This window comes from Venturia canescens, chromosome 10 (assembly GCF_019457755.1).
Source record: "Venturia canescens isolate UGA chromosome 10, ASM1945775v1, whole genome shotgun sequence".
Lineage (NCBI taxonomy): Eukaryota > Metazoa > Arthropoda > Insecta > Hymenoptera > Ichneumonidae > Venturia > Venturia canescens.
The window spans coordinates 10,236,481-10,260,949 of record NC_057430.1 but is presented as its reverse complement, the minus strand read 5'-3'; the positions used below and the strand labels follow the sequence as shown (position 1 = coordinate 10,260,949).

Sequence of the window (24,469 nt, the reverse complement as noted above, 5' to 3'; positions counted from 1 at the left end):
CAACTGATGCTGAAGAAAAGATGCTACTGGAATACAGCTGGAGTTGCGCCATTTTGAGAAATTTTTTCATCTAAAAAATGTTACGAGTACATGAACATACGTAGCAGTGAATGGCGTTCACAGTTTTTCAATAAACATTGATTTTCTTGTGGAAAAAAAATCAAGAAAATCACGTTATTTCGCCCACTGCAAAAGTACCTTAACCGGATTCGTTCATGATTTTTTTGACATCCGCTCGCTTATCCACGTTTTTTTCCAATTTCTATCGTTCCGCAAAAAGCAGCCTCTGGTGCAAGGCAGAGAAATAGCGAAGCCTGCTATTTGGAAAGCGACTAGAAAAAAGAGTACAAAGGTGGGCCCTTATTCAACGGCAAGAGGGAAACTTTCGCCCCTCGCATATCCCTCTATCTCGTACCTCGAGGCTCCATACTTTTTATTACATAGCTGACGAACGGTCTAGTACGAGTCACCACCGTCGTCGCCACTCCCACATCATTTTCGTGTCGAGAAATCGTAAATTCTTTTACGAAGGACGTGCGCGCGACCTGCTGCCACAGAATATTCGGTTGACTACTTCCGCATCTACGTCCACACCGGAGTTGTGCTCTCGTGCCGTGACGTTTCGTGCGTTACACGGAAAGGGCGACGTCACAATTAATGCGTGAGTGAGTTTATCAGAATATTTGAATACGGAAGTCATTTTGGCAAAAATAAGCTTTTTATCGCAACGAAATCGGCGTTTTCGGTGAGCAATTTTCTGTCAACGATTCTTATGCGAAGAACAAAAAATTCGGAGCGAAAATTGAATGGCGAACGAGAACGAACGGCTGAGCGTTCTCCGCGTAAATTTATTCATTCTCACGAGACCGAGCCAGGCTTGGTTTGAAGCACGAAAAGAAAAGTAGTTTCAGAAAAGAAGCTGAAAAAAGAAGTTTCGGAAAAGCTCATTTCGGATAAGGAACTCGTGAATTTTTACTTTCCCTTCGACCTCGACGCTACCAAAGATAATTGGGGTTGACTGAAATTTCCCGAATACTTAGTAAAACAAGCGTAAGCTTTTCAAATAGCCTGTCCGAAATCCTAAACATTGGAATTCTAGTCAGTTGGTATTGCATGTAAAACACCCTCGTCAACGTTCCGATTTTATCACATGATCAGAGTTTCCTCATATATCAGAAACCGCAGCCATTATCGAAAGACTGCGTTTACCTCATCGCAGAATTTGAGCAATTAGGCAAAACCGCGAATGTTCCGATCGAGTTGCACATTTTAATCGATGATAGAGCTCGTACTCGAAGGACGAAAAATTCTCCGAATTCCTCAGTTCCCCATATCCAACGGCTATTTCTCTTTTTTCCTTGTATACATGTGTGTATTAGCGCGTGTACTTGCCATTCGGCCCTTGGATTTCTCCCTCCACCTTTCCGTCATTCCCCCTCCGGGACGAGTTCCCAACGTATGTGCGCGATAATTAACAGTCGACCGCGCTCTCGCGTTCCGCAAAAGCGCGAGGGTTTGAGAGCTAAAAGGCGAGGAAGGAAAATCAATAAAATCCCTAGTCGATGGCCGGCAAAGGAGGGCAAAGCATGCCGACGTCGTTCCACCACTGCTTTTTCCCTCTCTCTCTCTCTTTCTCTTTCGCTTTTTCTCTCTCTCTCTGGTGGTCTATGCTCCCTCTTCTCGCATAGTTGGGGTGGACGTTCGATTCTCGAGCGTTTCTACAACATATTTTGCAACCCCGGATCCAGCCCCCTCCCCCCCATTTCGTTCGCCCTACCCCCGCTACTTTTCTCACTTTTCACGTTCCCTCGTACCGTGCGCGGTTACCGGGAGAGCCTCGGCTCCCTCTCAAGGGCCGAGGGACACGAAATATGTGACCCGAGGCATATGCCGGTGATGCGGATCCACTTGAGTGGAATCGATCTTGAGATCACTGGGGCAAATTTCATCGGAGAGGCGCACATTTCGAGTGAAGCATTCTCATGATTGACTGACGTAAATTACGTAAATTTACATTTTCAGGTGAGATCGTACCACTCCACGAAATAATTGACATAATTCGAGTTCAGCTTGTGGATACTTTTCGCATGGAATGATGGATTTTTAATCAAATTCACAGTCTCTCCATCGATATTTCGAGATTCTCTCTCCCTCAGATTTCATCCGGAATAATTGACACGAGAATGTGCTTTTCCGATATCGGAGGTCATCCGGGTCCAAGGGTCGGTGACCGTAACCACGTCTTTTATCTTTGAGTATCTCGAGCAGAGTAATTGTGATATCTTGCGTTCCCCTGGAATGGTCGTGGTCAAAGAATTTGTTGGAATTTTCCAAAGATCCTCATTCAGAAATGTGAATTCGCTTATCAAAGGGGAAATATTATCAAAAAGCGAACTCCAAAGCATTGTCAACCGCAGTGAACGGGGAATCCGCGTTTTTAACGCTCAGCCGGAAAAGACGGACGCGAGGCTCGCAGGCCTCTTTTGGTTGGGAAACTCGTCCACGAAGAGTTGAAGTTCACTGAGAACCTTTTCGAAACGGAAGCGTTAGATGTACGAATATCAAAGTTCGAGGGTGAATTGAATTTTCAGATCTCGAGGAAAGGCGAGTGAAAAAAACTTCAAATTTTCACCGCGGTTACGGCACACGTTGCTGAAGATAAAAAGTTGAAGTTCACAGCGAAGAGGAATAGTTTCTTGAAAGAAAAACTGTATTACCCGAAGCATCCCGACGAATTTTGCACCCCCGAGTAAATCAGGCACTCCTCGAGGCATCGAAGCCTCCTTTGTCGTTCCTCCCCCTCGGCGATTCCTCGAGGGGTTGGAGAGTCTCAGCACGGGTAAAAAAGTAAGGAGGAAGGGCGATAGGCGGCGCTGCGAAAGACCGGCCGTGCCGGATCCTCGTCGTTCCTTCTCCACTTTCGACCGGCTGTGCGCGCTGTCTCGCTCGCTCCTTCTCTCTTTCGCTCGTGCTCGAGGGGGTTCCATCGTTCTCGGTCTCGGGACTCGCTGTCAGTTTCTGCCGCGGCGCCACCACGGAACGTTCTGCTGTCGTTCGGCTCCACGTTCCTTCTCGAACGTAGCGCACCGCAATACTCGCGAAATTCGTTACTAGTGTGTACCATTTGAAATAATAATATGAATGAAAACATTCGCTAACAATGTTGGAAATGATTTTTCTAATGTGCTCCGCTTAGAGTGATGAGAAAACGATAATTTTAATATTGTTGTTGTTTTTTTTACACCGGCGATATGATAATCGAGTACGCGAATCCTTGAACATTCTATGAGAGTCATTTTGCTGATCGATTTTGACGTAAATTCATGTCAAGAACATTTTTTAAGCGGAATCGCTGAGTGCGCGTGTGTCAGTGTTCTTTTTCCTCGGTTCTTCTGAGCACAAGCTCGTTAATCTCAATCCCATATCGTTGGAATTTTTTTCAAAATCATTTTTCATTCGATCAGATGGATCTGACGGATAGAACGAGTGAAATTTGGGCTCGTTTGTAGTTTGTGTCAATTTGTAGTTCGTCTGGTGACTTGTGCGCGGTTATATTTTTTTTTCTTCCTACGCTTTTCACTAAACCCGGATAATTAGTGTTGGAGATATTGGGTGAGTGGCTGCCACGTTTTTTCAGTCATTTTTATATTTTCGAGTTTTTTCAAAGCTCTGTGGAAAGTGAGGTGGTGGAAAAGTCGAGTGGAACAACGTTCGGTTCGCTCGTGTACGTTGGTCGTTGTCAAATGAAACAGTTGTTTCGTCGATCCTCCCTAGAAAACGTCACGTTACGAAAACAACGATTGCAATCATAATAAATAACGCGACATAATCGTCCGGCTAAGAAAATCCATTATTTTAGTGATCGAAAAGAAAAATCGATCTTGAATCCTGTAACGAGACGCGAGGATGATCGATTCTCGCAAATTGCACAGTGGAGGAGTTTAAATCCAGTTCGGGCGATGACGCTTATCGGTTGATCGAAAATTGCCTCGATAATGCCAGAGAAGCGTAATTTTTCCTCATTTCAATCGATGCCCCCTTTCTCGCCGGTTTACTGGCTCTCCCGTATCGCCTCGCGCGAGCTTTGGCGCCGGCGATGCAACAAAAAATATACGCTCGACCAGAGATGAAATTCTTTCTGACACTCATCGATCTCGCCCTCCGGTTATTTGTTCTTTGTACTCCTCGCGCACTTAAAATAACGCCCAATTTCAACTCCGCGTCTATTTTCACTTCAGTTTAATCAACCGAATAACATAATTCCCGGAGTTTAAAACCTGCGTGTGCTCCAGCGGTTTTTCGTGATGAATTTCATTGGAATAATTCTTTCAATTCGTAATTCGAAATAAACTTTCTTTTAAAGTGAACATTCGTAGAAAAACCTCGTTCGTGCGATCAATTGTTAGATTGAATCTCACTTTGGAGCAGTTGAATGTTTTCCGCGAGAAATTTCACTCACGCCGGATCTTCAACTTTTATTAAATTATTGCTGTCTCTGAATATTGACTCGTTATAGAAAATGCGAAAAAAAACGTCTCGCAGGCGAACTCATAAAGTTCGACTCAAACCCCGACATCTTCGATCGAGTGTGGAATCGCCATTTTTTCAACTCAAAGCAAATGGCTTTTCGATGCCGTAAACATAGACGAACGGAACGTTTTTCATCTTCGTTATTTCCCGCAGCTCTTCGCGATCCCGACTTAATTCGAGTTGAATCGTCACAGCGATTAGTTCTGTGAAGCTGACAGGCGTCTCTCTTCCTTCCTGAATACGATTCAATGTTTCGTGAATGGAGCAGTAGTGATTACGAGCTTCTATACATAGAGAGTAGAACCGCGAACGCGAGTCAGGGATTAGTAAGACCCTCGATGCGAGATCGTCGTCGCGAGGAGCGAGGAGCGATCGCTTAGACGAGGGGACAAATGAAATTTTAGCTGAGGCAAATTGTCCGAAAGTGAGCTCCGAGCTGGCGAAGTCATCTCGCTCTGTAACGGTATCAACCCGGACCGGGCGTGATCGTTTAAGGGGATTTCCCCAAGGCAAAAGTACCCCAAATTTCCCTCCGATTGGTTTTCCCGACTATATTTTATTTTTCTCTCGACGAAATTAAATTTGAATCCAACGAGGTACAATTTCGTGTCAGATTTATATTGATGTTGCGGAAATTTATATTAATACGATTACCGGAGATCGCACGTTCGTGGGAACCTTCTCAGTGGCGTTCGAGCCTTTTCGACAAAAAGACATTTGCTGACTTTCCAAATGATAATTAAACGCGGAGACGAAGTTTATGAAACCTTTCATAAGATATTCGAATCGATTAATAACAGTATTCTCTTACAAATGAGCGTCGATAAAATTGAAGTATGAGATTAAATGACGTGCCAAAAAAATTCAATCGACGAATCGACCCGGGGAACGGCTACGCTCGATATGAGATATTTCTGTACGAGAAAAGTCGTACCGGATGAACGCAAAGATTTGCTAATTTCCTGTGAAACGTGATAAAGAAAAAGGGAAGAGTTTTTCGCTCGATTTCGTGCGCCCCGACGGATCGAGGGCACAGCGAATAGAATTTCCTTTCGGCGTAACGTCCCGGCTCTTTCTATATATTCAATCGAGATTTAGTTCGTTAAGACCCGATCTATAACCACGCTCACGTCGTCGAAAATCGTAAATCTTGGAAGCGGTGCAAACGAAAGAGCGCAGTCTTCGATATTTTTCTTTCTCTTACCCCCGCTCGCGGGCTCTGCTTTCTCTCGCTTCTTTTCCGTCTCTGTTTCTACTACGAAACGTGAATAGCTTGCCGATGTAGCCGCGATCGTTATAACTCCGGATCGATTGATATACCTGTAGAAGCCTCTAATGCTTCGATTTTTTCCCTCTTTGTCTGACCACCGGAAATTCCAAGCGATCCTTCTGCTATCGAGAAATTCTCGCACTTTTTTCTATTCTTCTCGTTCCCAGTGATTTAAAAACCGATTCCACACTCTCGGCACACGTGCCGTGTGCGAGGAGGGGATCGATGTGGATTCTCGTTTTGTTGTATTTTTTTTTCCACTTCGTATCGATCGCGACTACAAAAATCTGACGCCTTCTAATTCCCACACCGGATATTTCTATGTTTTTCGTTTCGAATCGATTTTCACTTTTCATCGGGTCGGACCTCGGTCATTAATTGGCCGGTAGAGACACGGGACGATTAATCTTCGTTGATGTTTTTTCTATTAGCCCGGAGGCAAAAGACTCCTCGTCCGAAGACGATCTTTCTCTGCGAGCCTCCTTTTTTCCCGATCTCGAGAATACCCTGTCGAAAATGAATATTCTTCCATAATTGTTATTATTCGCCGTTTTGCAGTTGCTCCAGTGTATGAATTCTTAAAGCATTTCAAAAGGCGAGCGAGCCACCGAAAATTCGTGCTTGCGAAATAATCGCGAGGCTAATCACTCCTCTGCATATATAATTAACGCTCGGCTTTTGAAATGTGACAGGTTCGTCCGTCGCGCTGCTATGTGGTCCCCATGAATAATCATATGTTTATTTCGAAATATTCTTTCCCGTTGCACGGAGCCGCTCATATTCGCACGGTGTTTTGTTCCCGTTGAATACTTAAAAGACTCGTAGACCAACAACGTGCTTTAGCGTTTCAAATTTTCCAGGCTAATTCGTTAATTATGAGGTCGCAGGGTGCGTTATTGGTGTTGAAATATTTCGCGAGAAAACATGCTTGACCGGCTGGTTTTCGGAATCGAGCCCTCGTCGACGAAGCGTTTTGATAATTCACGTTCGCTCATTGGATTCGTCAATTAGGCGAGCTGCTTATTAATTTTGATAGTCCGGCTGTGGTCGCTGATTAGATTAATCAGTGAGTCATCAATACGAGGCGATTCTGGAATTTTTATGCTTCTTAATCCAACGGGAGTTCGGATCATTCGCTTTCGATTTTCGAGAACAAATCGGCCGCGATTAAAAATGCCGAAATTGTTGCATCTTGACGACGCGAATTTCTGTTCTCGGACTCTTCACTCTTGGCGATCAATAACTTCTGATGACCGGAATCAATCGAACTTTATATTTCGTTGGACAATGGTCGAGAGCAACTTTGCGAACGATCAATTAATTACATTCGTTTCACGAAAAAGTTTACTGCTTCCCGGCCAAATTTCATCAGCTCTTTTACACTATTTTCCGCGAACGCATAAACAAATGTATAGAAATACAGCCGCTCGTTATAGTTCGTACGTAATTAACACTCCGCTTCGAACGAATCGGTGGAAAATCCACAAAACAATGAAGCGTGTAATCACCCTCGAAATTCCACTCCTGCGTACGTGTTTGAGCGTAAATTTCTGTGCGGTCCTCGCTCCGTGTGTCTGCGTGTATGTATGTGTGTTAAATTCACGTTACATGACGACGCTGGAGCTAATGTATCGCGTAAATTCGTATACAAGAGCGCCGTGTCGACGACTATTCCGAAAGAGCCTTAAAATCCTCACCCGAAAGGAAATAAAACTTTAACGTCGATTCAATTGCGATTTTACGATTCGGCCACGTTAAGGATAGTTTCACTCAACGGCCATTTCGTTTAAGTAGCTTTGTCGTTATTTTTAGTGAGGAAATGACACAAACCGAGTGCGTTTACATATCGAGAATTCATCAGTGAAGCGACTCATATCAATATTTCAATTCGGCCTAAAAACGACGCAACTAAACGAGCCGAAAATCAGCCCCTGGAAACAAGACAAATTTTCTCTCATTCAATCGGAAAGTTAAGTGTGGCCCGTAGATTTTAAGGGGTAGGGTTCAATGTGAGAAATAACCAAATTGTAATAACCAATATTTCGAAATGTTTGAAGTTGTAATATCAGATTGGAGAAAAATAAGTAATTCGAAATTCTTATTTACGATCGACTATTTAGCAGATTACGTTTTTAAACGAACAGCATTCCTTCTTTGAATTTTTATTTACTCGAAAATACATATTTCGAATGCAATTTTAACGGACCATACGAATGTCAAAAGTTCATATTTTCAAATTCAAAATGGAGGAGTAGTTGTTTTATAGACAGACCAGAATACAAAATGGCAGAAAATCGAAAGTGGATTTTTCGAGCCTATGAAACTTGGATAAGCAGATCGCTGGAAACGGCGAAAGTCGAAATAGCGATTTTTTAAATTGGAGATCACCAGTCCGAGCAGTGAGTGAGTGTATTTTGAGCTCCGCTGCTATTTTGACCGTTCAACGTTTTGGTCTTTCAGTATTTCAACCTCAGTAATATTTGGCCTTTCGCTACTGTATTTTCGAAACTGTGGCTATTCAAAGTACTGCTGACTGCAGTAATTTATGAATCGAGAGCCTGATACTCGAGTTTTCGTAAAATCGATATTTTAGTCGTCTCGTTCCATGGGCGTCTGTCACACTCCATTTTCGACGTAAACATGCTTCGAGCCTCGTAGTTTCTTTATTGATTTTCGCCATTAAAATCTCCACTCGAATTGATCCGTCTCCGTATCATCATTCGAAGTATCTAAGCTCGAGATTTCAGCTGTTCCCAATTTGAGTAATTCCAACATTTGGCCCCACCCATTTTGAGCGAGTGTCCAATAAACTTCCTCGATCTTCCTCGGGGAACCGAAAAATAAATCACGCGGCTGATCGTTTCTTTGAAGTTGCATCGGAGGCGAAATTGAAGGTAAATAATGAAGGAAAGAGTCGAGTCCGAGTGTGATTTATGTGCAGCGAGTGTTAAGGGATTGTTTCCTCGAGGGGTATTTGTGGTTGACACCTCAGGGGTAACAATAGATCGACGAGCGTCAAAAGCCCACAGGAGGACGGAGCCCTCTAGACGTGTGCAAGAAGTGAGAGAAGGCAAGCAGGCAAATAATAGAGGAGATGAGAGGAGCGCGCGGCGGGATGACAGGGATTGTTAGTCCCCGCGGAGGAAGACTATCCGTGACGCAGTTTAGTGAAAACGTAAGCGTCTGATGGGAGAAACACACGCGGGTGTCCCGCATTCTCCTCTATAATTCGATGACGCGGCTAGTCAGCGATGGCTCCGCTGTAGACAAAGACAGAGGCGCCTGTGCATGCACAGCGGATCAGTGCGCGGATCGTGACAGAGAGAGGATGTTAGTCTTTCGGTCGCGCGACTCATGGCGCGACCGCCGGCAGCTGGCACAGACAAATTCGAGGCTAGAATGGATGGCGAGAGGGGTCCGGGCACCTGATCCCGGTACACTGGTCGGCATTCATCTCCGCGCCGGCGGCCTGGGAGCCTACATGCGTTGACGGATCCCCAAAGGTGTTGCAGGAGACTGGCTTCGATTAATGTCGATTTATACGAGCGACTTGGAAGAAATTCGTGGGATTGTCGGTTGCTTGGAAAAATGAGGAGGCCGGTGGGCGAGAGGTTGTTCGAGGGTTATGCGATGCTGTCGGATGAATTGATGACGGTTTTTTTGTTTCGTTATCTTGATTCCGAGTCGATTTGTTCTGGGGAGTTGAATGTCTAAAGTGGATTTTTGATAGGAGGGAACAAATCAATCAGCAGAGTCGGCACACGTCATCATTTTTGTTGTTAATCAACTTTATATTAGCTTGGCTCGCGCATCGTTTGGCATAACGACGCACACACGCGCGCAGACGGAGGAAGAAATAGCCAGGCGGGCATACGTTATGAGGTAATGGCTTTCTAATTGCTCCCTTCTCGCAGAGGGCTTCGCTTCTCTCCACTGTGTGATTCGCGCGCGCACGCTCTTCTATAGATATGCAGCCACTTCTGTGCTCGTTTCACTCCCGGGCTGTCGCGTTTTCGACGATAAAAAAGAGAATTGAGTCTGAAAATAAAAAGGATGCGGAGGGAAGAAAAAATGGCCGGCACACGGGGCTCAAAGGGACTTTGTGGCTGCGCGCTCACATCGCTCTCCTTTATTTAGTCTCTCCTCCTCGTTTATCCCGGTCTTCGCGAACGTACGCTTCTTCCTCGCTTGTTGCTCGAGCGCTAAGTGAAACCCAAGAGAAGCCCGCAACGAGCCCGCGAGCTTGCGGTGTAATTTTCCTTTTTCTCGAGCCCGTCGCTCCGCCCTTTCACTTATCATTGGCGCGACGACGGCCGTCTTTTATCGGAAACTTGACAGCTACGGGAATGCACGAGGTTCCGGTAAACGCTCGAGAAGCTTTGTCCCTTTCGGAATCGTCGAATAAGCACTGAGGACTGCAATCAAATTCCAATCAGAAACTTCGTGCCGATTGTCACTCGACTAAATATGTGCGCATCGACCGAGAAGATTCCACTCGAAGCGGAATCTTCGCTCTCGATTCTGCTCGCATTTCCCCGAGCCTTATTTACGTTTCTTAGAGCAATAAATTTTCGGTGGAATCGACGAGCCTTTTATGACAGTTTTTAATAGTCGCGTTTCCAAGTAGAAATCGATAATACACGCAGTTCCGCGCGGTTATACTTTACAGGAAAAATAAGTAGGAAAGTGAATCACCTGTTTCCCAATGATTCGCGCTCGTCGTGTCCCTTCCGTATTAGCCTCGAAGGTAAAGAACGAGAGTATTCATTTTCTCCGGGTATAGAGGTCCGCTGTTGAGATCTGGAAGAGCGACAACGTAAGCCGCTTTCAACTTCCATGCAATTTTCCTCGACTCGCTCGTGCCCTCACAATACACCGGCATCGTTCGATTCTATTCGTTCTATTTCTACGCTGTGCACAGAAATAATAAAACCCGCGAGGAAAGCAAAGAAAAAAGATGGAATCTAGGGGAGGGTAAAATATGCAGGGAACGGAGTGAAACCTCCTGAAGGATACACCTGACACGCGCAAGATATAAAGCCATCTCACCTTCCCCGGCTCTGGCTTTGCCCCCTTCGTACGGGCTGCACAACGTTGATCCGACGACGTTTCAACCTCGAGTGTCGTTCGCTCCATTTAACGATGTATGATACAAAAGTCTAAATAATTATAAATTGATCAAATTTGGTGATAATGTTCTTCAACATCAAGTGCGAAAACACTATTTTTCAAAATTTTCTTCTGCTTAGTTATCGAGTAATTACGCATTAAGGAGTTTCGGTACAGGCAATACAATGTTGCCATGCTAATCCATGCTAAAAAAATTCAAAAATTCAAAAAGTTCAGAATTTTATAAAATTTGGTGAACATATTCTTTAGTGCCAAATTTGACGACACAAATTTTTAAAGATTTTTCTTCTACACAGTTATCGAGTATTTGATCACTAAAGTTTATATTCCGGGCATGAGAAATCTGCTTTAATGCGTAATTACTCGATAACTAAGTAGAAGAAAATTTTGAAAAAATTTGAGTTTTCGCACTTGATGTTAAAGAACATTATCACCAAATTTGATCAATTTCTTAATATTTTGACTTCTGTACCGAAACTCCTTAAAGCAGATTTCTTATGCCCGGAGTGTATACTTATATATATGGAAACGCTATGCTTATGCACGTGAACTTTAGTGATCAATTACTTGGTAACTGTACAGAAGAAAAATCTTAAAAAATTTGTATTGTTAAATTTGCCACTAAAGAATATGTTCACCAAATTTTATAAAATTCTGATCATTTTGAAATTTTTTATATTTTTAGTATGGTTTAGCATGGCACCATTGTAAGCCTGTACCAAATATCCTTAATTCGTGGGAAAGACTTTTTCCGAATTGTCATCGAATTCAATTGCTTTTTTACTTCGCGACAAAAGTTTCGTGACATCAAAATGCTTCTGGCTCGAAGAATTTGGAAGCGCTTATTTCAGCGTTGCTGGGGGGAAGAAAAACCGGGAAGTTTCTCGGGCGAGTACTGCTGAGGGAAATTTTCAACGAACAAAAACGTACAAAAGCTATGTACCTTTATAATAAGGTCCGAATTTAAGGGAATTTTTCAATTGCTCCCACGAATATTGAAACAGAGATTATTGATAAGCGCAAAGGACCCCATACGTCGTATAAATAACGGTCTTCGTGGCCGGAACGAAAAGAAACAAGGTCCCTTCGGGATAAGCTCCGACCGCTTCATAACTCATATCTAAATACTCGTATGCTAATAACGTTCTCGCGCGCATGGGAGACTCTTTTTTTTCTCTTCTCGTGCGTATAACGAAAATTTACTATTCCCGAGGTAAAGAGGTCCCGCGGATGGCTCCTGTTGGGTCGTCCGTCTCCTTTTTAGCCCCTTTCCGCCATTTTTATTTGCCCCCTTTTCGCACAAACTTCCGAGGGCATAAAAAATCTGTCGAGAAACTCGCGGTTGTGCGCGGAGCTTCCTTTCCGTTTTCTCCGTCTCTCGTTTTGTATGGGATTAGCCGAGCGCGTCCCACCACAAAATTTATGCAATGACAGGAATCGTGATCTTTTCATCCCCCGTTTTGATCCGCTTAAATTCACGCGACTCTCTTCACACCCTTTTTAAACCACCACGCTCGCCCCCCCCCCCCCCCCCCCCTTCGCTCTCTCTCTCTTCTCCCGGCCCCTTAACGCGCTTCCTGGGGAATTTTCAAAACGAGAAATTCAACGTTCCATTATATCGCGCCCATATCCAACTAACCTTCATAACCGTCGATATGTGCATGAGAAAACAATCGTAGCTGCGACCAACTATCATAGATTCAATCCTATCGCGCGTGCTTATAATCTCCAACTCATTCTCCACCTTCCCATGTCTATATACAATGGACCATTTCATTATAATACCGCCGAGGCCATTTGCACACCGCTTCTCGTTCAATTCACTGTATCGCTTCGGTTAGTTTGTTAATGAATTTTGCAATAACGAGCATCCGAATAATCTTCCAATATGATCTCTCGCTACGTAACTTATGCTTTGAGGGGAGTCCTGCTTTAAAAAGTCAAAAAAATCGATTGTTTCGGGAACGTTTTTAGGACGGATGGAAATAACTCGGAGCAGTGAACTTTTCGGTGTCGTTTCAAGGATATTTCAAGAGTACAAAAACTTTTTTTTAACGTGAGAAATACTTATTTGTACATGGTTTATGCGCAAAGTTTGATTGTCGAAGTTTTCTAGCTGCGTACAATGTGGAGATTGTAATTATTATATGTTGGAAAAATAGGCATCTAACGAGGAAGAATATCACTTCAACGTGCTGTAAATATAAAATTTCGCAATTTTTTTGGGTTCTTATGTAGGTCCTTGTGGAAAAAATATATGAAAATGGAAAAAAAATTGGAACTTGTGTTGCAGACAATAATTACGAACGCCACATAGTACAAATTAGTATTTCTCCAATGAAAAAAAAGTTTTTCATTGGATATTTCAATGAAATTTAAATTCAATGAAATATTTATTTTTTCAAAGATATTTGTGACTTTCTGAAGCCTGACCCTCCTTAAAGATCGTTAACCGATTAATCTAGTAGATTTTTCATGTTTTTTTTTCGAACTTATCTTGGAATAAAAATCAAGTTGATAGAAATCTTGAGAGCATCTGGATAAATGCGTGCTCGAATAAAAGTTTGGGCGCATTTTTTAAGGGAATATCAGTTTTTCAAAGATTTCATCAACTCTTACGTTGCCATCGTCGCAGACGTTTTTCATGATTAGCTGAAATGAAAAGAGCCCCTAAAATAGTGGCGAGATGTCAGTTGACAATAAATTGAAATGCGGAGAAAAAATTGAGTGGAGAGTCGGAGCTGGAAGCTGCGGTTCGCTATCTGCTCCGGCCGATCGCATTAGTGCCGCATTATGAGCGGCGTAAAATTTATGCAACGGCATATTCGGTCGGAGCCCTTGATGAATCCGGGAAAATTCGCTCCTGTCTATGCATTTATATAGAGACAAATGGAAAGCGGCGGTAACGGGGCATCATTGCACCGCACATGCATATAACCCCAGCGCAGAGTTTCGGTTGGCGAAGTTGTCGTTCCAGGCTCTCCGTCGCTCGCGCTTTGCTCCCGTCAATCAATCTGGCAATAACGAAAATTGAAATAATCTTTGCGCTTGCTCGCGTTAAATTCATTCGTCACGGGGGTTTCACGTTCATGCGTTATATAGATACGTGGACGCGGATCCGCTGAGGGGTCGAGATCGATTCGGGCTGTGAATAATTTGACGAAGAAAGGGGGACGAGAAAGGGGTGAAAGGGTAGAATAACGCAGGGCTCGGGCGGAAAGGGTGAAACATTCTGTCATCTCTATCGCTGTGCTTTCTCTCTTCGTCCAGCACGATCTTCTTTCTATTCACGTCCGCGATCCACGAACGAGTATATCGAATGGATTGATACTTTTTCAGGGTGGAAAAAGATCGTTGAGTCCATTATTCACCGAAGATGACTCTATCGAAGCTGCAAATATCGGTGACGAAAAATTCCATTAAACGAGAATTATAAACAAATCTCGAGCCTTTTTCCCTTGGTTTCAGCCGATTTTATTTTTCCATGAAAAGCTCGTTAAGATCTGGGACACTGCGGAATACTCCGTTAAAAAAGATGGCTATTCTACTTCCACAATCCGTTTTTCTCTCGAAATTCCAGGCAAAAAGTAATGATTAAAGAAAAAGAGAGAGAAAAAGGAAAAACATGAGAGTCGGAACGAACTCTTATCTCCAGGGCTGTGAATTTATGACCGGTATCCTCCTTTCGTAATTCACCTGCTCCACATTCGTTCGCATATGCAGGGGGAGAAAGAGAAAGAGAGAGAGAGAGAGAGAGAGAGAAAGTAACAGAGAAAGTACTGCAGCTACAAAACTCACTCTCTTCCTCTCGTTTTTGCCACCCCCGGAGCGAGAGTTTTGCTAAAGGAACGTGTATACAGACATACTCTTGGACGAATATTTGTATGTATATACATGGAAAACCGTACCGTGTATATGGCATGTAGATGCAGCGGGCCGAAGAGCAGAAAGACTAAATCACGGTGGCTCTCGACGCTGCTTTCACCAACCCCTGCAACTCAGCCCTCCGCCACTGTTTTTTTCCTCGTTAAAACGAGTTCGGTCCGCGGATTATTTTTCTACCCAAGAGTTGCCTCTTCCCTCTCTTTCTCTTTCCCTCTCTATTTATTCCTCTGCACTTCCCTTCTCCCGCACAGTCCTTTTTTCTCTTTCCAGTCTTCCGAGTTTTATTCCACTTTCTTCCTTTCTCCGCTCTTCTTTTCTCGATCTCTCGTTCTCTCAAGCCATCTTACTGCCCATTTTTTCTCCTGCTTTTCGAAATCTCTCTCTCTCTCTCTCTTTTTACCTCGACGCCACACGTGTACACAGCTTCACTCTTTTTACTCTTCGTCGTTCTTTCTACTCGCAATTTTACTTATTTTCTCTATTTCTTCTCTCCCTTTCTCCTCGCAGCTTTCTCTCTCGTGCCCACCGCTCCGTTCAACAGTCTTACATAGGCCGTGTAAACTCCAGACGAAAGAGCTTTTTCGAGCGAGTACTCCCGGTTTTTCGAGTGTACTGGGAGCGCGATTCTCGGCTGGCTGAAGAGGCTTGCACAATTTCAGCGATGCAAAAAATCAGTCCTTTCCGTCTCATCCGTTCTCGGTGTCTTCGGACGCGTAATACGGCAGTTTCCGTATCGACTACTCATCGATGAAACTTCCACGAGTGACATTCCCATTGAACATTAATTTACATTTGTACGAACGATTTATTTTTGATTTTACTGATTTTTTTTGTTTTCGCGTGTCTGAAGTGACGCTTCATCCGTAGAAGCACCACTTTCAATAAAATAATTTAACTTGATTCGAAACTGGAAATTAAACACCGCGAAAATCGATCAGTGGATCCATCGGAGTGGCGGAAGTAGATGAAACTTGATTAGAACCCCTCGAGCGTACGTGACTCGCGAGCATTGGGAAATCGAGGGGTAAATAGTTGCAAAGCTTCGACAATTTATCCGGAGCGCATTGCGGCGCTTTCTTCAAACGTAACGAAAATCGGACGAAACTTTAATCGCCATCTCTGGCAAGTACGCCGCGTCGCTTGCTCCCGTCCGGCGTGAATTTCGCTGTGATTTTTCATCCATCATGATTTGAGTGTACCTTGAAATATTCCCGAGTAAATGCAGTCCCGACGAAACGAATTGGGTGTACGAAAACGCTCTTTTATTCGAGCTTATCACGACGGAGGTTGATGAAAGATGTTCAGCCGAATGTTGGAGCAATCGCAAGAGCCCGAGCGTCCATTTGAAACTGTCGTATGCGTCGCTCCCGTCGGACGTAGGTCGAATTACGAACGAGCAGAAAGTAGGAGAAAGAGGAACTATCAGCGAGATATGAGCGCAAGAACTGGAGAGAGAGAGAGAGAGAGCGTCGTCGTGCTGCAGTGTGGCGACTGAAAGAGAGAATGGTTACCCCTTAATACATGCGGGTTCTTTTTCCTCGGTGCCCTCTTTCTCCGCGGTCCTTTGTACCTTTTCAGGATTTTCTTCGCCCTCCGAATGCGCGTCACTGCGCCTTGTCTTCGCGTGTATACACACGCGGACGATAATGTTCGGAGAGGGCGAGCGCTGCGTGCTGCTTTTCTGCAGTAGGAGCAGAAAGAAGCCTCAAAAAAGAGGTAGAAAAAAAAACACACACACACACACGCGCAGGACAAGAGAGAAGGAAAGAAAAGGCAAAGGAAAAGGGAACAAAAGCCCGGAGAAAAGGGACACGAGGGGCGCTAGAAATAGTGTGCCACCACCACGAATACACGCGTGCCCACAAAAATATGAGCTCGCAGCCACGTACACTCGTCTTTACACATATTTAGCTGACTGTCCGCCCGCACAAACCCGATGCGCTCTGTGGCGCGGTAAAATGAGAAAGAACGCGCGAGTGAAAAAAGCCCTTGCCATGTGTGCATGTATATCGCTGATAACTGGTGTTGGGATCAGTGTTGAAGTAGGAAACGTAAAAGACGAGAGTGCTTCGCTGTGGCGAATATTACGTACATTTGCCCATTTCCATTATTTTCTCTCCCCCTCGCTCCCTGCTCCAGCCATAATCTGATTCAAAAAGTGTGTTATTCCCGAAAAAATATGTATTCGAAAGATCTTCGTGGTCTGATCACCCTCTGAGTGCAGCTTCTTCTAAGACTAGTTGAAACGGTTCAAGGGAATGGCGTGCGTTGGATACTGTCGAGCTCGAGTTTTCATTCCAAAGTTTCTCGACATATAAATCGATCCTGGATCGAGCCCGAGCTCACCGAGTAGCTCCCGGTCCCCCAGAGCCTCCTGCAAGTTCGCAGTGTCCAACATCTCAAATCGTCCTTCTTCTGGAATCGTCCTTCAGCTGTGAACCGACCTGTACGCACTGACGTTTCCTCAGTACATGGAGAGTCGAATGGGTGAAAGGCAGAGGAATATGACGAGGCGAATGCAAAAGTACATGCTGGGAACACCTCTACGTATCTGGGGGAAGGTTGACGCTCGGACAACACGGCAATCCCTGGATAGTACAAGGGGTTGTGAGAGTTTCTCGTACCTCGGAACGACACACGAGAATAGCAGTGGTACAAGCGCGAGAGCTCCACTTTTGTAGAATCACCAACCGCCGCACACGAGCACGCGCACACGGACGCACACTCGGCTCTTTCCTCATTCCGTATTCCATTTCACTCTCGTATTCTCTTTGCTTCGCTCGATTCTGGCCTGGCGCACACTGCCGAACGCCCGCACACACACACACACACACACACACACACACTCTTTTAATATCCATTGTCTACTTTTCCTGGATGGGAATGGGGCACAACACGCTTCTCTCTCTCGGGCCATGGTAACGCGTGCCTTGGCCACGGACCACCGCCTAATTATCCAACGAGGGACCAGGGGACTCTGGCCGATGTGAGGCTGTCCTACATGCAGGAAACCTCGAGGCAAAATGGCACAGTCGAGAATGAAAAAACATGCCGGGGAACATTTTCACGTTGCTATGCGAACGGATGGGGACGCGGGGGTGAAATCTATTCGGATCTCAATTCCAAATGGATAACTCCTGCGTTTTCAATCGCTGATTAAATACTCATTCGTCTGACGTATCGCTAAACGCGGCGGATATTTCTTCGGATATATTCTTTCAAAGCTATCGAAATCAAAGAGAATATTGGCTGATATTAAAAACTTTGAAATAGGATATTCATTAGGGCGGTATAACGTCCGTATTTGGATTCGGCCCATTCCGCAGCTGCCCACGCACTCTCCGAGTTTTCCAGCTCGCTCATACCACCGCATATCCGCTAATTGACACTGTCCCCGATATATTCAAATGAGAGATGAGGGGCGAAAAACGCTCTGCGTATGCTCACCTCCCCCTCGTCGCTTCAGGGACTCTCTTTTTATCTCTGGCCAAATTTTTATTAGTACTTTTTTCACCCTTTTGCGCGTGGTTGTCGTCGACGGCGGAGGAACACACGCCTCGGCTCTGGAGCACCTCGAGATAAGCCCTTCTTCCTATTGAATTATTTATTTGAGAATATTATTATATTATGATGATTATTATTAGATTCACAGATGGTTGGACAGATAGATGGATTTATTCCGGAGTCTTGGCTACACCGCATCATTCTATACCGAGAATGCGCGAGTCTACTGATGCGGATGGAATCTACTTTGAAAAATTTGCACGTGCCCTTGACGCTCGTTTTTATTTTTCTCTCTTTTCTCTCAGCCCTTCCAGTCTTTCGTTCCTCGCCTTCTGTGAGCGCGCACGAGACTCAACTTCGGTAGGGACGAATTTAAAAAGCAAAAGGGGTTGATCCGGTTTCTTCACTCGACGTTTCTATGTGTACCCGAGATGAGGATCGTCTTTCGGCTGTCACGTCTCGTCCACGACGAGGGCTAACACCCTCCACGACCCTGTATACATGTATGCACCGCGATCAGCACCGGAATTATATCAACGAAAAGAAAAAAGACGATCCCGTGACACAGAGACGAGAAGCCTCCTCTTTTCGAATGAGGGCTTTGTGGGAACATGCACCCATACATAAGAGTCCGGCATGGGCTCACACACACACACACACACACACACGCACAGAATTATGTGAATAAAATATCCACGTATTTTTATACACGAGAAAGTATGTACTGAAAAGGGAAGCAAGGGCTTCGGCGTAAAGGTACGTCGACAATGAATTGTTCCATTGGTGCGAACGTTTTCATTCCCTTGTTTTTTTTTCTTTCTTCTTTTTTTTTTTTTTATTTCAAATTTTTTTCACGCCGGTGCAAGGGAGACTCCCCATCTCGTATTTTACTTTTCCCGGTGAGTTTTCTCTTACTCTTCTCGATCCGAGGCTTTTGTAGCGTCAAACTAAATCCTCACCCCTGCACCACCGCACAGTCCTCACCACACTGTACCTTTTCCCTTGTGTGTTTTATAAAATGGCACAGTCATGTTGACTTTGGCAAGAAAAAACGATAAAAATTGGTGAAAAAATGTTTCACACGGCTAATTCAAGCGACAAATTTAATGGTTACTCTCCTGAGCTTACGATTTTCCTACACCATTGATGAACGCTTTTTTAAATGGGGGACTATTTTTTTTTTTCCTCGAGTAAGTTGTCAGTCATTCGGTTGAAATTGAATTTCATTCGCTCTCCGTATCCTCGCCCTCAATTTTCCAACTTGAATTTTCGTTTTTTCATTTTGACAATAACGAAACGTACAATTTTCTCCGCTGGATTCATTTCTCCTAATTCCTTTGAAAGCCTCGGAATGTTTGATCCCCCCAAAGTAAAATCGTCTATATTTAGGCGTCGTAAAAGTGTTTTCTGAATCGGAGTTTGTTCGGAAGCCGCTTCAAAAAACGTCCAGTCCGTGGAACGTGTGCGGAGGACAATGAAATCCTTCGTTGGTATAGAGAGACCACGCGGAATGCATTATTCAAAATTGCCTTTCACAGAACTCCTCCGTTTTCGACCACTTTGTAACGACGATGAAAACCCACCCATATCCCTTCTGCCGTATCCATATATGCGCGCTCCACACTCTTGATCCCAAGGATACTTCTCCGCTCAGACTACCGGTTTTCAATTTTTTTTTCATTTCATCCATCGCTCCTCCGAGTCAAACGGACGTTCAACCGACAGATACTAACGGATTCAGTTTACATATAATCTAAATATGGAACTTTTAGAACTTTTCTTACTCTCGGGACCCTTAATAATAACGAAAATAAAAGCATAAAAGCCGGATTCCTTGTCTGGCTCCTACAATTTCATCAAAATATTGGGAAACAGTGGAGTTTGAAAGCGCTGCAGACTATTAAGGAAGATCATGCCTTAAAGATATTATCACTCTGAATTAATGTCAGAATTATCAATTCGAAATTGGAAATAAATTTTTTCAACTTATCTCCTGGCGAATGAAATTACAAGCCATTAATTGAACGGGGATCCATCACTGAATGAACCCAAAATCTTATTCCTCCCTCGCTAAAATACTATAGTTTTTTATGTAAAAAATCGCTGTAAAGAGCGCAAAGGGAAAACACACAGGATAGTGGATCAAGACAAAAGTGTTGATAAAAAGACAGAAGGCTATAAGAGGAATGGGCCAAGAAGAAGAAACAAAATGCCGAAATAAGCAAATGTGAGGTTACACGAGTGCTCGTTATCAATTTCGTTCAATCTTTATTACTAGTAAGACAATCGTCTCGAATTTTTTTCCAGTCCTTCATTGTATGCTTCATTGTCATTGTGTACTTTTTCGTAAACTTCGTAAGGAGCGTTCATTCGTTATATGGAAAGATAAACGATTTTTTACGCATAGCCCCTGTGTATTTTTCTTCATATTTAAACACGTTTATCTAAATAACCGATAAGACGATTCTTTTAAAATTTGATGCATGAACTACCTTAAAAGGAATTCATTGGCTTCAATGAATTTTTTCGTCGAATCTTCGACTCCAGCTTTTGATCGGGGTTTGAACAAACGTCGTTGAATGAACAAAAGTTTAAATCGACAAATTCGTTTTCTTCACCATGTTCATTCGTTCGAACGAATAACTTCGTTATACCAGCAATTTTATTCTCTTATTTTCTTGTTCAAAAAAGAGTGCACCAACAAATTGAATTGATCCGCCAGAGGGAAGTAGCCTTTCGAAATAATCGCTTAATCCACTAGCACATGCAGATTCATCGACAACTTAATTGCGGATGAACATTTTAAGTTCCGAGTGGAGCGGATCGTTATCTCGCCACGACGCCCCTGATGTGCACTCGAGTATAAAATAAAGTCATTTGAGGGGAAGGATGGCAGCTAAAAAAGGAATATTGACGCGATGCGTCGAGTACACAGAACCGCGAATTATATTGCCAGCCGTGAGCTTTAGAAATCGCAGAACCAACGAGACAAACGTCGATCCGGATGCCAATGGCACGTGACGTTTCGTCGATTCTTCCTGCACAATCACCCGTTGGCGAACGTCGCTCTGGTTTCACGTTAATACCGATGAAGAGTTGATTTCTTTTTTCATCCAGAGAGAGAGAGAGAGAGAGAGAGAGAGAGAGAGAGAGAGAGAGAGAGAGAGAGAGAGAGTTAGACAGAGACAACCAGAGACGAATCAACGTCAGTGATAATCGGTACTAATTGCTCTTCCGCGTATCGTCCAATATCGACAGGCGCGATGTCAGGATGGCGGAGTGAAAAGAAAACCGGTGTGGATGACCATTGACCCTTTCGACAGGTTTATAAATCCAAGTCCCGAAGCATGCTGCATCGATGAGAAATAAATTTCGAAATCAAGAGCACGAATAAATGAAATGAAATCGAATGAATTTTCCCACCATTTGATTTCAATGATGGAGTGATGGAATTATTATCGATTGGGAACTCGGTGAAGTTTCATCAGTTTTACGATCGATAATCCCGGCAGGGATCGATGAAAAACAAAATTTATTATGAAGCGTTCCGTCAACAGCCGATTGTTTGCCCTGCGTCACTGCGCGTCGTTGCCCACAGTCCACTATCGCCTCAAATCATTATCAACACAGCGATACCTGTGATCCGATAAAATATCTCGCCCGGCAGAGTGTTTGGTGAGTTCTGACTCAGCGCTCTCCGATAATCGAAGCAGCAAGGAAAAAGCCGCGTTATCAAGTCCCGACTATTATCAAAAGTCGGCTCCATGGGGAAAACGTCGAAAGGGCAATGCTCCGAAAGTCTTGAAATTTTCATCACATTTTATCGTGGTAAATCGAAACATAAAAACGCCTCGACTTTTCAACTGTAGCAGCAAGAGGAAGAAATCTTTTTATTCGAGGCAGATGCGCTAGGCACCTTCACGGATTCTTCTATATCGATACACAGCTATATACATATCAACGTCGAGGAAAAGTCAGCGAGAGCAAAAGAGGGTCCAGAAAACAATCTCATCTAGACGCGCTTCGAGTCAGACGCCCGTTAAAGGCCGCGGGAGGGGAGCTCTGTTCAAATAACGTTGTATAGCTAGAGCGCTATATACATAAGACGACTTTGGTAGCTGTGCAAACGCGAATGGGAAAATTTGACGTCTTGATATATAGACGGTCTCCAGGGATGCTTGACTGACATAACGACGACTCGGAGATTAATAAAGCCGGTAATGAATCCACGGACGTGCGACGCACACACTTGCAAACAAACACATGCACGATAACCATGGACGTATTAAAGCGTTAAGTCGAGCCACCCTCAAAATTGGAAAAGAATGTTCGAAGAATTTCTATAGTGAAATGTGCAAAATTGCCATTCCTTCGTGGACTGCAATTAAGGTATTCCTCTGGCATGAGCGTATTTTTTAAGTTGTGGTTATAAAGGAAAAGCTGCTTCTGCCATATTTGTTTTGAAAATTCGGCAACCTTTCATTTTTATCGTCGCTAAGACTCCTTACATTTTTTCCTACCTGTGAGACAGTTTGTACGAGGAATTTGGAATTATTTAATAGAAATGTGGTGATGACGGAATCTCCTTAAGCTCCCGTATAAATTTTACGATTTTCGAAGTTTTAATTATTTATCAAATGATCGATAACCTGACCTGAAATTTCGCCAATTCATTCGCTGCACTTTTACTTGACTGTAATTAAAAATCACTTATTCGTAGAATATTTGGGTTCGTGAAAGAAATACCTTAATAGATGGGAAGCATCTTCGCACGTGGTTACGAGAGGCAGGCTATTTCGTTAGTCTTTTCGTCTCAAAGAGCTCCGAACAATGCAATAATTTGGCGTGATAAGAAAATGAATAAAATTTCATGAAGGATTTTAAAAATGTGGATAACGACGGCTTAAAAATTCTCTTCTGCACCGGAGCGAATGAAGAGGGTTATCGGAAATCTACTTTATTGGAAAATCCGTCTAGTGTGCGAGGGCAGAGTGCGCTCGTCCGCATGCTTCGGTACGGAAAGGAAGAGAGGGAAGGACGGATGGTTAATCGAGCCTGCACGACGTGTGCCGGAGTCGGAAAATCAAAAATCGTTTCGTCACGCTTTTCTCCCTTCCCTCGGCGTGCACGCGTGTTCGCACGCACACACACCCGGACGGATCCTTCCCGAGTGTATTTTTCCTTTTATCTGGTTCGTTCGTTCACCGGGTTCGCTGCTTACACGCGGCGAAATCCGACGGGATCGCCAGGTGTGTAATAAAAACGTTGAGCCGTCATCTCTCTCCGATTTTCCTGGGTGACGTCGATCCTCGTCGGGGCCGAGAGAGCGAGTAGGGTCTTCGGGTACCGACCGGGCGGAGTTTTCCACACGTTCTTGCACTACCGAAGGCGCACACGTACGAAGGGACTTTGTCAGTGTCGTTCGAGAGGCGTAGTCATCGTGATGTTCAGCCGAGGAAGGATTTCACCGGGACGTGAATGTCTGTGGGGTGGCATGATCCGGCACTAGAGCAAAGTCATACGAACCGTTAAACGGCCGAGCGTTCACGAGATCTCTCTCAAATGCTTTCTTCCTGATCGCTCTCTCTCTCTCTCTCTCATTCTCTTGTTTTCTATTTCACATGGGGATGGGAAATTCGACCTGCTCTCTCTCTCTCTCTCTCTTCAAATAATATATAAGTACAGATATGAGACTCGGGTTGCGAAGGAACAGCTAAAGGGAGGAAGGGAAAGAGCACGAAACGGAAGGGCAACACGATAGAGAGTGGAGAGTCGAGCGAGCAATCGCCCTGAGGCAATCCACCCAGTCCAGATTCGCAATATCCTTTCACCGGGCTGCCATCTCATCGCGGGAAAAAAAGAAATACTGTATGACGTTGAGTGCAGGCCTTTCTCCACAGGCTCACTCATCCCATGCTTCACAGATTTTCCTATTTTGTTTCTCTCTTTCGCGCGCTCTCTGACCCACAGTTCCGGGGATTTCGTCTTTCATCCCTTCTAACAACCCTTGGATTTTGCTCTGCTTTTCCTATATATCGGGAGAACTCAAATCCGATTTACTTTACAGCCGGTTCCAAAGGTCTCACAGGCATTCTTCTCGATCGCTAGAAAAACAAGGAGAGAAGTGGCCATTCGCAAGCGATGTTGAAA

At 44.1% G+C, this 24,469-nt stretch overlaps 1 protein-coding gene across 1 annotated transcript in view; it reads left to right on the top strand.

The window, feature by feature from the left end:
* The first annotated feature begins 3,036 nt into the window (after positions 1-3,036).
* The window catches only part of LOC122417132 (discoidin domain-containing receptor 2-like), a 143,216-nt gene continuing 121,783 nt past the window's right edge, over positions 3,037-24,469 (top strand). Inside the window, exon 1 of the mRNA XM_043430406.1 lies at positions 3,037-3,612. The gene's annotated coding sequence lies outside the window, so the exon portion shown is untranslated. The remainder of the gene's footprint in view (positions 3,613-24,469) is intronic.